Below are 15,874 nucleotides of genomic sequence, written 5' to 3' on the forward strand. Positions count from 1 at the left end.
GTCTGTCTCATGTGGTAACATTGGCAACAGTTTGCAAGTGAAAATCAATGTCTTTTAAATAATCATGCACATCGTGGCCTCCTGCAGGGTTTGGAGTGAAAGTGGGAATGTTTCTAGCCAGATTATCCAATTCTTTAGGTGACACGCCGTGACTAGAAGACAGCCTTTGGAAAGGCTCCCACCCCCTTTCTGCTGCTGGGGGTTCTGGGATGCTGGCAGGTGATGTCTTGAGCAGTGGGCTCTCACCCCCCCTTTCAAACTGGGAGTTCTTGACTAGGAGGTATCAGTCTACTGGTTAGGGGAAATTCTGTGGTGTGCATTTCCCTTTCAGAGTCACATTGCAGTCTATATGAATGTTTAAGCTCTTGGTGAACTGTGTCAAGTTCTTCTTTCAAATAGTCTCTTTGTTGGGCCAGGGCACTGACTTCAGCCCGGGCACTTTGCAGGTGGCCCTCACAGGCCTTGGCCCTGGCTTCTCTTTCTTTAAGTTCAGTCTCTGCTCTCATCAGGAGAGCCTCAGCTTGCTGGAGTTTTTTACTCAGCTCCTCTCTGGTGTCCTTTTCCTGCTGCTCTTGGCGTGCTGTATCTACACGGAGATCTTTCAAGGCGTTCTGGAGTCTCTCTACTTCCTCCTGCAGCTCTGGGTCTTTTTCGTCCGATGTCCTGTGCTGGTGCTGAGTCTCTGACGTTAGCTGGTCCAGTTGACTTTGGGCGTGCACCAAGTTTCTCTGAGCTTCCTCAGCCCGGAGCTTCAGCGCTGCTGCTTCCTGTTCCCGGCGGGATATGCTTGCTTCACTCAGCTTTGCCTGGCCGAGGAGGTTATGGGCCAGTAACCCGACGATCTTGGCCAGCTCTTTGTGGCTGTAGTCCTGTGTTGGATCGTGGGCCATCAAGGCGCTCAGGTTGTCGTCGAGCTGTTCCCGGCTCATGTTCTGCAGGTCCCCGGCGGCTTCAGGAAGAAGGGTGCTAGTCAGGACACTCAGCCAGGTCTCTAGTCGATCCCAGTGGGCATCAGGGCTGGATGATCGAGACATGTTGGCTCACTGGTGAAGAGAGAGAGGGAGAGAGAGAGAGAGGGATAGAGAAGGAGAGGGACAGCACACAGGCCAATGCAAGTCCTTATATCGTTAACGACTGCAATTATGGTAATTTTTATGTTCTATGCTCGGTCTGTTTGATGGATACAAACAGTTAACGGAGGGTAGACTTGGCACCTGTTATCTCAGCCGTGAATGGCAAGGTGAGTCTAATTGTTGTGGGGCACCGGAAAGGATCTAACAAAAGATTGTTGACGGCGTGATCATCTAAAGACTTTAGCAGCTTGGGTCGTCAATCTATTACTCGGCTTTCTCTGATGATTCTCAAAGGTTTGGTTTCTAGGCAAGCAAAACAAAACAAAATGAAAAACAAGCAAACAAATAAATCAGAACAAAGAGAGATAGGGTAGAGAGCAGGTTTAAGCCTTTCACTGCTGTTAGAGGTTATGACATGGTCTACAGAGTAGAGGGCACTGCTGGGTCAGAACATCTAGTGTGTAGGCTTTACTGGGATAGCAGGAGCAGGCCAATTACCTTAAAGGTTGAGGAGAAACCTGATTTTGGGGTTTCGCTAGTTGGAAGGGTCAGTATTCTATGGCTAGGCTTAGTGATGGATAGATGTGATCAAGTCGGGATCCCGTGGCAGCTCACTGTAATCCGTTGTGGAGGCAACCGTCGTTTCACCAACTAAGCACTAGAGGGGGTGTTACCTATAGGTGCACACAAATGGCTAGAACACAGAGATTAATTTTAAATTTAAATTCAAACACTGTTTGAACTAAATTTAAAAAGTGAGTGGCTAAGGCAAGAGAGAAAGAGGCCTGAATAATACAGAATGATAATAATAATAACAAAAATAAATAAATAAATAAATAAAAATAAGAAAATAAAAGGAGAAGAATAAAAGTTATGATAATAAAATAGAATAAAACAAACCAAGGAAGAATTGGAATAAGTTTTTCAAATGCAATTACAGGGCTAACCAAGGAAAACCAACCTACTGAGAATGGCCACAAGGTGGCGTGGGTGAGCCACCCAAGGTTCAGAAGAGAAGAGGGTAGAGGTGAAATTTGAGAAGTGCTAGACACTTAACTAAACTGCCCTCTAGTGTTAATCAACGGTACTGCGATTAAATCTGAGCGCGTCTAGTCTGATTGCTCTCGCTCTAGCGGCTGATTTACTGCAACGATCACAAGTACAATGCAATTTGATCCGAACCGAATTTTAGTTTGTGCAATTTAACTGCACAAAGGTGTGTGGCAGGTTTTCTTTTTATAAACAACAGGGTTTTTTCGCTGTTGTTACACAAATTATGAATTATAAACAACAGGCTTTCTTCGCTGTTGTTGCACAAATTATCACTTGATCAAGGTTTTTTAAAACTCTCATTTACATACCAATTAGATATGATTCAATTTGAATTAGGCACCCATTCGTACGTTAATGGTTAACCCAAGAGAGTAACGATCATCTAGTTGAATGAAATTTGCAACACAAATAGCTTCAATCTAGCGATACAATCACCTAAGGCCTTTAAAAGATGATAAGATGAGCATCGCTCAAATCAATCTTTATCGCAATGAAGGAAGTTTTCTTCGTTCCAACAGGCGATTTTGATAATATTCAAATGTACTGTAAAGAGGTTTCTTCGTCTTTACAGAACGATTTTAATATTATGAACTGCAGTTTACTTTTACAATTACAATTAACAGTGACTGAATGTTAGACAAATAGAGGCTGTTAAAAGTACAGTACTGGAGGTGGCTTTAACCATCCAATCAAAAGAGTGAGTCCGCGTTGCGACTTGTCTCACTCTGAGCGCGCATAATACTGTCACGATCCTCTCTGGATTCAGGGAAACGAGGAGACGAGGGATAACCAAAACGTAGATTTATTTTACAACTCAGGAGACACGGAACATCCAAACAGACAATTTGACATTTAACAGCTGACATGGAGACAGGGAAACACAGGGCTTATAAACAGAAGGAAATCAAACGTGGAGAACTGTAACAGGTGGGGAACAAATCAAACACGGCTGGAGACTAATAAACTAATAATCTAAGGAACAGGAACAAACCAAATATGGGCACGAGAGGAGGGGAAACACAAGACAGGACTGACATTACTCCCCCCTCCCGGAAGGCGCGTCCCGCGCCCAGCAACATCCACGGGGAGGGGGGGGTGGGCGCTCTGGAGGCCTCTAGGGATCAGGAGACACAGACGGCCTCCAGGGCGGCGCCCGTTCCGGGAGCCATGGCGGATCAGGGGACTCGGGATGCCACGGCGGATCAGGGGAGTCTGGTGGCCATGGCGGATCAGGGGAGTCCCCACCTCGGCCTCTCTGGCAGGAGCCCTACTACCCCCCCCCAAAATTTTCCTGGGGAAATTAGAGGTGGTCTTGGGCTGGGGTTCAGGGGAAGCGGATTCTTGGGAGCGCCTTCATGGCGGAGGCACAGGGGGGCTCTCTGGCAGCACGGTGCTGGACGGGACCAGCGGAGACTCTTGGGAGCGCCTTCGTGGCGCAGGCACTGGGGGGCGCTCTGGCAGCGCGGTGCTGGACGGGACCAGCGGAGACTCTTGGGAGCGCCTTCGTGGCGCAGGCACTGAGGGGCGCTCTGGCAGCGCGGTGCTGGACGGGACCAGTGGAGACTCTTGGGAGCGCCTTCGTGGCGCAGGCACTGTGGGGCGCTCTGGCAGCGCGGAGCTGGACGGGACAAGCGGGGACTCTTGGGAGCGCCTTCGTGGCGCAGGCACGGGGGGGCGCTCGGGCAGCGCGGTGCTGGACGGGACCAGCGGACACTCTGGAAGGCTCTTGCGAGGGGCCGGCACAGGCGGGCACTTGCGAGGGGCCGGCACTGGTGGGCACTTGCGAGGGGCCGGCACTGGCGGGCACTTGCGAGGGGCCGGCACTGGCGGGCACTGGCGGGCACTGGCGGGCACTTGCGAGGGGCCGGCACTGGCGGGCACTTGCGAGGGGCAGGCACTGGCGGGCTTGCCATACTCTCTGCCGGCGGGCTTGCCTGGACTGCGATCAGCGGCGGGCTAGGGAGAGCCGCGGACGGCGGCGGGCTTTCGTGGGCCGCGAACAGCGGCTGGTGAGACTGAGCCGCGAACAGCGGCTGGTGAGACTGAGCCGCGAACAGCGGCTGGTGAGACTGAGCCGCGAACAGCGGCTGGTGAGACTGAGCCGCGAACAGCGGCTGGTGAGACTGAGCCGCGAACAGCGGCTGGTGAGACTGAGCCGCGAACAGCGGCTGGTGAGACTGAGCCGCGAACAGCGGCTGGTGAGACTGAGCCGCGAACAGCGGCTGGTGAGACTGAGCCGCGAACAGCGGCTGGTGAGACTGAGCCGCGAACAGCGGCTGGTGAGACTGAGCCGCGAACAGCGGCTGGTGAGACTGAGCCGCGAACAGCGGCTGGTGAGACTGAGCCGCGAACAGCGGCTGGTGAGACTGAGCCGCGAACAGCGGCTGGTGAGACTGAGCCGCGAACAGCGGCTGGTGAGACTGAGCCGCGAACAGCGGCTGGTGAGACTGAGCCGCGAACAGCGGCTGGTGAGACTGAGCCGCGAACAGCGGCTGGTGAGACTGAGCCGCGAACAGCGGCTGGTGAGACTGAGCCGCGAACAGCGGCTGGTGAGACTGAGCCGCGAACAGCGGCTGGTGAGACTGAGCCGCGAACAGCGGCTGGTGAGACTGAGCCGCGAACAGCGGCTGGTGAGACTGAGCCGCGAACAGCGGCTGGTGAGACTGAGCCGCGAACAGCGGCTGGTGAGACTGAGCCGCGAACAGCGGCTGGTGAGACTGAGCCGCGAACAGCGGCTGGTGAGACTGAGCCGCGAACAGCGGCTGGTGAGACTGAGCCGCGAACAGCGGCTGGTGAGACTGAGCCGCGAACAGCGGCTGGTGAGACTGAGCCGCGAACAGCGGCTGGTGAGACTGAGCCGCGAACAGCGGCTGGTGAGACTGAGCCGCGAACAGCGGCTGGTGAGACTGAGCCGCGAACAGCGGCTGGTGAGACTGAGCCGCGAACAGCGGCTGGTGAGACTGAGCCGCGAACAGCGGCTGGTGAGACTGAGCCGCGAACAGCGGCTGGTGAGACTGAGCCGCGAACAGCGGCTGGTGAGACTGAGCCGCGAACAGCGGCTGGTGAGACTGAGCCGCGAACAGCGGCTGGTGAGACTGAGCCGCGAACAGCGGCTGGTGAGACTGAGCCGCGAACAGCGGCTGGTGAGACTGAGCCGCGAACAGCGGCTGGTGAGACTGAGCCGCGAACAGCGGCTGGTGAGACTGAGCCGCGAACAGCGGCTGGTGAGACTGAGCCGCGAACAGCGGCTGGTGAGACTGAGCCGCGAACAGCGGCTGGTGAGACTGAGCCGCGAACAGCGGCTGGTGAGACTGAGCCGCGAACAGCGGCTGGTGAGACTGAGCCGCGAACAGCGGCTGGTGAGACTGAGCCGCGAACAGCGGCTGGTGAGACTGAGCCGCGAACAGCGGCTGGTGAGACTGAGCCGCGAACAGCGGCTGGTGAGACTGAGCCGCGAACAGCGGCTGGTGAGACTGAGCCGCGAACAGCGGCTGGTGAGACTGAGCCGCGAACAGCGGCTGGTGAGACTGAGCCGCGAACAGCGGCTGGTGAGACTGAGCCGCGAACAGCGGCTGGTGAGACTGAGCCGCGAACAGCGGCTGGTGAGACTGAGCCGCGAACAGCGGCTGGTGAGACTGAGCCGCGAACAGCGGCTGGTGAGACTGAGCCGCGAACAGCGGCTGGTGAGACTGAGCCGCGAACAGCGGCTGGTGAGACTGAGCCGCGAACAGCGGCTGGTGAGACTGAGCCGCGAACAGCGGCTGGTGAGACTGAGCCGCGAACAGCGGCTGGTGAGACTGAGCCGCGAACAGCGGCTGGTGAGACTGAGCCGCGAACAGCGGCTGGTGAGACTGAGCCGCGAACAGCGGCTGGTGAGACTGAGCCGCGAACAGCGGCTGGTGAGACTGAGCCGCGAACAGCGGCTGGTGAGACTGAGCCGCGAACAGCGGCTGGTGAGACTGAGCCGCGAACAGCGGCTGGTGAGACTGAGCCGCGAACAGCGGCTGGTGAGACTGAGCCGCGAACAGCGGCTGGTGAGACTGAGCCGCGAACAGCGGCTGGTGAGACTGAGCCGCGAACAGCGGCTGGTGAGACTGAGCCGCGAACAGCGGCTGGTGAGACTGAGCCGCGAACAGCGGCTGGTGAGACTGAGCCGCGAACAGCGGCTGGTGAGACTGAGCCGCGAACAGCGGCTGGTGAGACTGAGCCGCGAACAGCGGCTGGTGAGACTGAGCCGCGAACAGCGGCTGGTGAGACTGAGCCGCGAACAGCGGCTGGTGAGACTGAGCCGCGAACAGCGGCTGGTGAGACTGAGCCGCGAACAGCGGCTGGTGAGACTGAGCCGCGAACAGCGGCTGGTGAGACTGAGCCGCGAACAGCGGCTGGTGAGACTGAGCCGCGAACAGCGGCTGGTGAGACTGAGCCGCGAACAGCGGCTGGTGAGACTGAGCCGCGAACAGCGGCTGGTGAGACTGAGCCGCGAACAGCGGCTGGTGAGACTGAGCCGCGAACAGCGGCTGGTGAGACTGAGCCGCGAACAGCGGCTGGTGAGACTGAGCCGCGAACAGCGGCTGGTGAGACTGAGCCTGTTTTGGTCAGCTGTTCTGTCACGATCCTCTCTGGATCCAGGGAAACGAGGAGACGAGGGATAACCAAAACGTAGATTTATTTTACAACTCAGGAGACACGGAACATCCAAACAGACAATTTGACATTTAACAGCTGACATGGAGACAGGGAAACACAGGGCTTATAAATGAGGAGAACTGTAACAGGTGGGGAACAAATCAAACACGGCTGGAGACTAATAAACTAATAATCTAAGGAACAGGAACAAACCAAATATGGGCACGAGAGGAGGGGAAACACAAGACAGGACTGACAAATACAAAAACACAAAGAAATTGATACTGAGTTCTCTCACAAACAAAGTTTGAACGTGCCTGCGGTATCTCCACCAAATAATATGTAGCGAATTAGCTTAAAAAGGGAATTATTTATAATTAATTATAACTGGTTATAACTAATAATAAATATTTAGATTATATCTTAGAATTAACTGTAGCAGAATTGATATTACAATTACTTGATCTGTCTGTCCACCGAGCAGACAATATACTGTAATTATTTATAAATTCTAGGAAGATTACTTTCCTGGCCAAGGAACAATAGCCTTCCTACTTATACAGAGCTAGCAGTAGTTTAGCATGTAGCAAAGAGCAATCATCCAGTGACTTTGAAATGTGAGCGGAACACAGAGACAATCAATTGTGAATATAAGGGATTTAATAAACGAAACTATAACTAACATACAAACAAACTAAGCAAAACATACATATATAGAATGAAGGAAAGTAGGAAAAGAGAGAGAAGAGCAAAGAATGGCAGTATTTCACATCAATTAACCACAACCTAAATGAGAATCATCAGAGCCACATTTCACCTTAAAAGGGGTTCAAACTTAAACACGCATCTAATTAGTTGTAAATGGTTACTTGCATTGGTTTGTTGCTGAATAAGAGTAGTGATGCGGTAGACGAGGTCCTCGATGATTTCTTTAGGAGGGAGTTGAAGAAGTCCGCAGCAAGTCCACAAAGTTACTTGAAGGTAAACACTGCCAGAAGGTTAAACTCAAGAGGAGAGTTTTGGAGTGTGTTTGTCTCAAGAAGAAGAGTTTTTGAGCGAAGATTAGTCTGGGTTCGGCAATTTTAATGGTTCATTGGTGGGTGGAGTGGCCAATCAGAGGCATGCATTTTGAGCGGGAGAGATACCCTTTGTCTCAGTTTATGGCCCATTCGAATTTTATTGCTGATCTGGACTGCTAGTGCAGCTTTTAATTCAAAACATAGTAAGAATTGTTCAATGCATTTCACGATCACATAGTGTACATTATTGTGTGAGAAATAAAGAGAAGATCATTTTGATACCAAGAAGGTAACCTCCAAATGATATTGAAGAAGAGATACACTCATACACTGGAATATAGGCATTTAACGTCTAACTAATACAAGAAAAGGGTTTTAACCAAGTTAATATAACAGGGGAATATACATACAACACATGCATATAGCAGATACATTTATAACTGCTTAATTATGGCCTAAATAGAGAAAATGTCTTTAGGTGTGTGTGTGACGTGTATTGGAAATTGTGAAGACAGACAAATGGTCTGGTCCCTGGCACGGGTGGTCACCCCCCCTTCTGTGGAATGTGTTTGAAGCTTGATACAGACGATCTGTTTAGCATCCTTTTGATAGTGATAAAGACCATCTGCAATTTAGTACCCATATAAATGTAAACGCTGAGGCCAGGTCAGTAATTTATATGCAAATGTCAAAAGGCTAAAAGGTTTTTTTTTTTAAAACAAAGTGTAATCAGCCATCACTGATCCTAGACAGATGTTACACTGTGATTCCTAAAATTAATGACCAGAATAGAGAACTTTGTGAGGAACCCTTTAATATAGAGGATCTGTTTAATGTAGTAAAAAGCATGCCAAACAATAAATCTCCAGGGCCGGATGGCTTACCATTTGAATTTTTTAAAGTCTTTTGGGACTCTATTAAGTTTCTTCTTTACAAAGCCCTTATTGAGTGTTTAAACAATGGTGAATTAGCGGAATCAATGAAACAAGGTCTCATTTGTCTTATTCCTAAGCCTAATAAGGATTCCAGTCTTTTGGATAATTGGCGCCCGATCACCCTTCTGAACTCTGATTATAAAATATTGGCTTCTGTATATGCTGAAAAGATCAAGCATTGCTTAGCAAATATAATTTCTAACACTCAATCTGGATTTTTAAAAGGTAGACATATTTCTAACAATATTAGATTAATCATAGATATCTTAGATTATTCAGAATTCATAAATAAAGATGCGTTAATTTTGTTTATCGACTTTTATAAAGCTTTCGATACAGTTGAGCATCTCTTTATTTTTGAAGCCCTTTCTAAGTTTGGTTTTGGTAGATCCTTTATTAACGCAATTCGTACTCTATATAACGGTATTAACAGTTGTGTTTCCTTAGCTTCTGGCACTTCCCCCCGATTTTGTGTGGGCCGAGGTATTCGCCAGGGATGCCCTATCTCTCCTTTTCTTTTTTCTGTTGGCCGCTGAGCTATTAAGTTTGCATATAAAGCACTCCAATATTGAAGGTATAAATATTGGAGGGAATACATTGATCATAAGTCAGTTAGCTGACGATACTTGTCTTTTTCTTAAAAATGATTCACAAGTTTCTGCTGCTTTAAATAAATTTAGTCTTTTCTCCAAAGCTTCAGGATTAGTAGTAAATTCCAACAAAAGTGAAATTTTATATGTACATGATTCAAATAAAAATTCTGTTGATGGTATTAAAGTTAAATGTCATGTTAAATATCCAGGGGTTGATATCTACAGATCAGATTCAGACCGTCTCCATCACAATTTTCAGCCAAGGTTAGATAATATAAAAAAAATGTTCTGTTGCTGGCTGCAGAGAGACTTGACTATTTATGGGAGAGTCCTGCTGACTAAAGCTGAGGGCATATCACACTTAGTTTATCCTGCTTTTTCCCTTTATGTTGATCAAAAAACTATCAAATCTATTAACTCTCTGCTGTTCCGCTTTATTTGGAAAAATAAGACAGAATGTGTTTGTAAGACCTAACCAGCAGAGGGAGCCCTCACCTGAATACTAACTGTGCTCCACTTCCTCTGCTTCTCTAGTCATTTCCTGTTTGTAGCATTTATAAGCATGCTAGCCCTTTGGGCATGTGCGAAGTATTGCCAGTATTCCTGCCTTACCAAGCGTTTCTCTAGTACTCACTAAAAATATTTGGGTTAAAAATGACCCAACAGATAACCCAATGGTGGGTTACTATAGCACCTACCTAATGTTGGGTTATTTTAACCCAATGGATTGGGTAATAAGTTTTACCCAATGCATTGGGTTATAAAATAACTAATTTGTTGGGTTATTTGGCCAAAATGTTTTAAAATGCTTTAACCATCCTGGTATTATTATTATTATCATCATCATCATCATCATCATTATTGCTATGTAAATAAATAATAATGTACAGCATACAAATATATGGAAAATGCTTTATTTACATTACATTAAAAGTTGCAAATACTTCTATTAAATTAAATGACTGGTTGAAATTGTGTTATTATTTCCTTATCACATTAGGTTATATGCAATTGTTTCAGTTTACAAGATAAATATAAATTCACAAACAAACAGAACAAAGCTAGTACAGACAATGCAATTACAGCTGCAACAGGTTTGGGATACTCAATGTTCAAAATGTAAAATAATTTAAAGCATGTATCAACTGCTTGTAAGAAAGACGGCCTTGCTTCAGTGACATTTCTCCCACAATAATGAAGGCTTGATTATGAGGGAATTGCCTTGGTTGCTCCTCCTCCTCCAAATACAGAATGAAATTTGTTCCAACCTTTAAACAGAAATTTAAAATGGTAAATATGCACACATACATCGGATCAAATAATACCCAAAAATGTATTGTCATAAATGATGCACTTACCCACTTTGTATGGCAATGAAGGAGGATATCTGGCAGGGTTTTACTGCAACTTCAATGCAATCTCCAAGACCAACTAAAATAGAAAAAAACAATGGGTTAATCTCCAAACAAGAATGGGGGGAAAGGGGGAGGGGGGAATCTTTCTAAGCCATGGTAGCAGTTTTTCATTTGATTTCTTACTGTTGTAATAATGGATTAATGTCTGTTATATATCAATTTGATTAGCCGAGTGTTACAAGAGTTGTGTTTGTATCATTGTAGACAGGTGTGCGAATTTTTGAACTCTTTCTGCATGTTACATTGTTAAGCTAGTGGGTGGTAATGTGAGTGTATCAATGACATACTGAATGAAATTTAAGTTATGTAAAAGCTATATCACACTCGTAATCGTGCTGTTAGACTCTATATCAGCAGGCTGTGGTTATCTGTGGCCTCATACATGATCTAGAGTCTAATGCAAATTCACATTATAAAGATGGCACAAAAGCACTTCTGAAAGTGGCATTTATGTGTCTTTACAATACTGTTTAATGCCTCTCAGAAGGGCATAAATGCATTTACAGTATTACAAGTGCATACTCAGATTCTGAAACGGGTCAGAGCTGGAATTTAGTTTACCTTTTATGCTGCAGTGCATCTATACAGAGAATTTTGAGCTGGCACAGGCAGCCTTAAAGGGGAAGTCCACCTCCAGAATACAAATTAAGTACTAAGAGATTACGTTTATTTAGGAAAATGTAGCATCAAAACGAGTCAGACAAAACTAAGATTCGATCAGGACATCGAAACATGAGGAGCCGAAATTCCAGGAGAACATGACATCGTAAAGATGCCTATCTCCGACCTCTGGAGCAAGCCTAACCAACAAGCCTCTTCCAGAACAGTTTGCAACATTAAGACAAAAGAACACTTATTGATAAGTGTTCAACGCAGGAAGGAGATCGTCAAATTTGGGGTAAATAATCAAGATTAATGGTCAAAGAGATGGCCATCACATGTGTTCCACGAGAGAAATCACAAGCTTCTTTAGATTGACTTTTCCCCCACACATAGAAGACAAAGAACCAGACGGAAATCCTTCTGTCCAAAGAACATGTCTTTTGGTCCCCACAGATCTACACAGAGACTTTCTTTTCATATGCATATAAAATCATCCTAAAAGGAACTTTTCTAGGCATAACACTATATTATGTATGTAACCACACATTAGACTATCATGTTTTAAGCACATATTATGTATGTCTTTCTAATAACTATTGAATGACTATAAGGTTAGTCGTGTTTGGTATGTATGAGTTTGACATTTCTAGCTTGAAACGTTTCTTCCAACTGATTCTTTGTCAAATGTATCATATTCTGGTTATAGAAATCACATCCAAAATTATACTTTGCAAGAGTGTGTAAAATTCAGACCATGTGACCAGATAACATGCTGATTTATGATGGAAGGAACAACCCTAGCTAAGATAATAGCCTATCTAATTGGTCAAGACACCAGATGGGATGTGTCCAAAAAGCAGAGTTTAAAACCTCAGGACAGCATCAAATCTTTCCCCTTCTTCCCTTCTCCTCTTCTTCTTCTCGCCACCGCGTTTTGACGCTGTTTTAGCGCTCTTTGAGCGTGCTCTGGCCTACAGGCTAGTTGCTACCTAACACCACGATGAGAAGAAAAACCACCTAGTCTCGTTACTCATTTTATTCTTTTACTTTAGTTTCTTTTCTTTCCGTTGAGTCTCGTGTTCAAAAGTTAAGTTTGCCGCAAAGTCCAGCTCCGACTGGACCCACTTCAAACTTCAACCAGCAACTGACTCCGCATCCTCAGCCAACGCCCAACCATTGGCTCCCCAAGACCTCACTTCAAAGACTACTGAACTTCCAGCCAATCACCAACTCGGGAAAGCCCCTTTCCTGCAACGACGACGTAACCAAAGGCAACGCAAATAAAACAACTCCAGATTCTAACTGAACTGGTGCATTTAATATAAATGTTAGCCTCATTGAGAAACTCAATGCGAGGGTTAATTAAGTGACTGATGGTTTGTTCAGGTCTATGTGATAGCACATATTGCTATAAACTTGTGATTTCACATTCTCATTCTCTTAAACTCATCCTTTCTCTCTTTCTGCAACGTGTGAATGTGTGAATGCGTGTGTTCATGTTAGATTAGTTTATGTCTTAGGTTTATATAAATAAAGTCTTATTTATATTGAAAAGAGAAGTATCTTGTGTTTTGTGCTTACAAGTTAATGTCTTAATCTGCTGATCTTATTACTGTGCTTATTAATAGTGTTTTCACTATATTTTGGATTTTAATATCCAGTGCAGAATTAATGTTATACGGCTCGTTCAGTGAATCGCTGCCGACTCAGTGATCAGCCGCAAAACAGTGATTCTGTTCAAATTCCCTATAAAATCACAAATAATTCCCTTTGAGCTAAATTAAATTAAATTATATTTATGTATCAAACCCTACAAAAACAATCCAGGATTTTTCTCCATATTGTGGACTTCTATGGTGGCCAACAGGTTGAAGGTCCAAATTGCAGTTTGAATGCAGTTTCAAAGGGCTCTACACAATCCCAGCCGAACAATAAGTCATTTTTCTTAAAAAAAAAAACATTTATCTACTTTTTAACCACAAATGCTCGTCTTACACTAGCTCTGTGATGCGCATGTGTGTCTTCATGCATTACGTAATCATGTTGAAAAAAGGTCACGTTTGGTTAGCTCTTCATGTGTGTACTCCGGTTCAAAAAGTTAGGGTAGGGCGAAAAACTCCATCTCATTTTCTCCAACTTCAAAATCGTCCAACATTGTTGTTTTACCTTTTTTGTAAAGGGCATTTGATTTTCAAATTTGTAAACACTTTGTAAACACTGGGTCGGTACTTCCACCAATGTCATGCATGTGTGATTATGTAATGTGTGAGGTTGAGCTAGTTCAAGACGAGCATTTGTGGTTAAAAAGTATTTAAATGTTTATTGTTTTAAGAAAATGACTGATCATTTCGCTAGACAAGACCCTTATTCCTTGGCTGGGATCATGTAGAGCCCTTTGAAGCTGCACTTAAACTGTAGTTTGGACCTTCAAACCACTGGCCACCATGGGGGTGAGTAAATTATCAGGAAATTTTTATTCTGTAAGTGAACTTCTTTAACTCAGCTATGTAAAACACCTTCACAGTATTCTTGCTTGTGTGACATTGCTCAAAGGAATAGTTCACCCAAAAATGAAACTTGTCATTATTTACTCAACCTGAAGTTGTTCCAAACCTGTATGAGTTTCTGTCTTCTGTTGAACACAAAAGATTTTGTAGAATGTGTTTTTATTAATACTATGAAAGTAAAATATATTTTGTGTTCAGCACAAAAATGAAACTCATAGAGATGTGGAATAACATGAGGACGAATAAATGAGAACAAAAGTTGTATTTTTGGGTGAAATAACCCTTTAAGTGTGTGTTGGTGTGCTTGTCAGTACATAATGTAAAATATTACAATTTGGCATGAAATACAGAGCAGGGTTTTCTCACCAGAAGAAATATCCGGAAGATCCAACCAAGGCTCTCTTCATCTCTCCATACCCTTTAGAGCTCAAAGTCTATCTATCACTGACATGTGGGTATAATATACCTTAGTCCAGAGTAATCTAAAATTAACAAAGAAATGGAACAGTTCAAATCAAACATTAACATTAGATGACTACATTTCCTACTTCATTGTTCAAAATATAATTAAAATCTCACTTGTTATTATCTGTCAATTGAAAAACAGAGACATGCATTTTTTATGGTTTTGTGGGTTCCATATATTATTCTAATTAAACTGGTTTTCATACAGTACACCAAAAATCACACTATGAAAAATACATAAATCATTCCAAATAGCAAACAAATTAAAACAGTACTACATTATTACAAGGTTATGACTTCAGACAAACACATTACAAAAATAAATATGAGAACATGATAAATAAAACAAATAAACTACTTAACAAATATTTTAAACAAGTTCTAGTGTACAATCATATTTTCATTTTCACAAACTGTTACATGCAGTGCATATATAATACAAACTTTTTAACTGTGATTATATTATTTGTGCTTTTGGAAATTCATCTTTAATTAGCCTTATTATTTTGCATTTAAGCCTTTTTTTGAGCATAAAATATAATTACATTCTGAAAAAAGTTGCATGTAATAGTTGCATGTCCAATTATTTAGTTGTATTTTCATTTATCCACATCAGAGTGCACTTTCATCCAAGTGGTATAGTTAAGACTTATGGGGTTTTGACAGTGGAGATTTCAGTAACGTTTAAAATTGTGTAAAATCCTGTTCAGACCCTAATATAGTACATACTATCAGTATTAATTTAATTTAACATGAACAGTTTGTATGTGACCATACCTTGAAACCGATAACGGTATCTTTTGATAATTGATGATAACAATGGCCCACTCTCTTCCATGTTCAGTTCTTCGTGGCTGAAGAAGCGGCGCGTGTAATCAGTGTAGCTCGCAGCGCCCTCTGTTGGTGAAAATAATCACTACATGATTGCTCTGGTAACCAGCAACTTAGAGATAATAAAATGCTTAATTTCTGCGTGTTTCGTAGTGTTTTAATTTTACACTGTAGTTTCCTGGGGAAAGGACATTAAATTTGAATAAAAAGGCGACATACCTTCACTCAGAGTGGACGCGACACCACGAAAGAGGCTCCGCTGGTCTTCAAGGTGAGCGCTTCTGCCTAATATCTGAAATGTATGTAAAAAAAATTCCCCCAAAATTGTCGAGACGAACAGAAAAAGTAAGGAAACCGTTTTTTATACGTTTGAAATCGACCTGCTACAAGCGCTCGTGTCGTTAGTCAATAGTGCAGAAAAAACGGATTAAAGTTTCAGTCAACAGGGGAGATGTAAACAAACTCGTAGGAAAACCAGAAATATTATTGTGTAAGGGCATGAAGACACTTTGTAACGAAAAACATTACGCACACATATTAATTTGCCACTGTATCATCTGTCGCAGCTGCACCAATCGACCGTTGGAATTTAAATTTTAACCCAACTGGTTGCGTTGTTGTTGAAATAACCCAATAAACATAGTAATAACCCAACATGTTTAACCCAGATATTGGGTACAGTAAATAACCCAACGTTTTTTAGAGTATACTCTGTTTGCCTATTCTGTGTATGATTCTGCCTGTTGACCGGACT

General features: G+C 44.7%; 1 long non-coding RNA gene across 1 annotated transcript; it reads right to left on the bottom strand.

Annotated features, from left to right (window-relative positions):
* Positions 1–10,403: 10,403 nt before the first annotated feature.
* Positions 10,404–15,498, bottom strand: LOC131547472 (uncharacterized). The gene is made up of 5 exons (XR_009272944.1): positions 15,340–15,498; positions 15,067–15,186; positions 14,191–14,306; positions 10,658–10,730; positions 10,404–10,567 (listed from the first exon to the last, which is right to left on the bottom strand). It is a non-coding gene; the product is annotated as an uncharacterized LOC131547472 (long non-coding RNA).
* Positions 15,499–15,874: the final 376 nt, after the last annotated feature.

The sequence above is a fragment of the Onychostoma macrolepis genome, chromosome 09 (genome assembly GCF_012432095.1).
Source record: "Onychostoma macrolepis isolate SWU-2019 chromosome 09, ASM1243209v1, whole genome shotgun sequence".
Taxonomy (NCBI): Eukaryota; Metazoa; Chordata; class Actinopteri; order Cypriniformes; family Cyprinidae; genus Onychostoma; species Onychostoma macrolepis.